This window comes from Chlorocebus sabaeus, chromosome 20 (assembly GCF_047675955.1).
Source record: "Chlorocebus sabaeus isolate Y175 chromosome 20, mChlSab1.0.hap1, whole genome shotgun sequence".
NCBI classification, from domain to species: domain Eukaryota; kingdom Metazoa; phylum Chordata; class Mammalia; order Primates; family Cercopithecidae; genus Chlorocebus; species Chlorocebus sabaeus.
The window spans coordinates 60,043,798-60,044,803 of record NC_132923.1 but is presented as its reverse complement, the minus strand read 5'-3'; the positions used below and the strand labels follow the sequence as shown (position 1 = coordinate 60,044,803).

Below are 1,006 nucleotides of genomic sequence, written 5' to 3'. Positions count from 1 at the left end.
TTTCTCTTCTTCTCTTTCTCCTCTTCCTCCTCTTCCTTCTTCCTGTTTTCTTCTTTTATTCTTCTGATTTCCAATTATTTTAAAAATCCCATGCCTTTATTTGCTCCAAATGACATTTGCTAATGCTCTCAAATGAAGTCCAAAACTAAATTTAATTTTCTGATTGCCACTGGAGATGTTATGCACACAATGCTGCCAGAGTGTCCTTCCAACATGTAAATATGATCTTATTACTCTGCTGCACAAAATTCTTCAACTGTCCTTATTAGGGTCTCAAAGTTAAATCAAGCTTCTTTAGCAGGGTCTTCATGTATTCATCTGATCAAATGAATGTATTTTTACTGAGAGACTACTATGCATGATTCTAACACATAGAGATATAATATTAAACAAAATGTCATGCTTGTTTTGGCAGCACATAAACTAAACTGGAATAATACAGAGAAGATTAGCATGGCCCCTGCACGTGGATGACATGCAAATTCATGAAGCGTTCCATTAAAACAAAATGCCTTATATCCCATAGAGTTTACATTCTAGTACTGGGAGGGGTGGGGGGAGAGAGAGAGAAAGAGAGAGAGTGAAATATAATTTTTGGTATAAAATGTGAAGAAAATAAAAAAGTTATAAGGGGGAAGAATGACTAAAGGAGGGACCTCTTTAGCTTGGATGGTTAGGGAAGGCCTCTCTGAGGCAGTGACATTTGACCTGAGACCTGAATAACAAGAATAATAAACTCTTAAGATTAAATTGTTACTTACCTGTGAAATTCAGTTATATAAATGAATTTTTCCCTTATAATATGAATTTTACTTTGTAAGAAGTATTTTGAATAGCAATCTAACTTTGTCTATTTTTATATACTGCTTCCTTGCAGACTAAATCTTTGTATTTGTGTATGTCCTGTAAGTTAATAGAATTTTACAGTCCAAGAGAGCAAACTCCCTTCCAGTTAGTCCTACTGCTACCCAAAATATGGGTCTTATTGGGCTTGTAACTCCTAAGT

The 1,006-nt window shown here is 34.8% G+C and overlaps 1 non-coding gene across 1 annotated transcript; it reads left to right on the top strand.

Annotated features, from left to right (window-relative positions):
* Window positions 1–400: 400 nt before the first annotated feature.
* On the top strand, window positions 401–505 carry LOC119626291 (U6 spliceosomal RNA). The gene has a single exon (XR_005242481.1). It is a non-coding gene; the product is annotated as a U6 spliceosomal RNA (small nuclear RNA).
* Window positions 506–1,006: the final 501 nt, after the last annotated feature.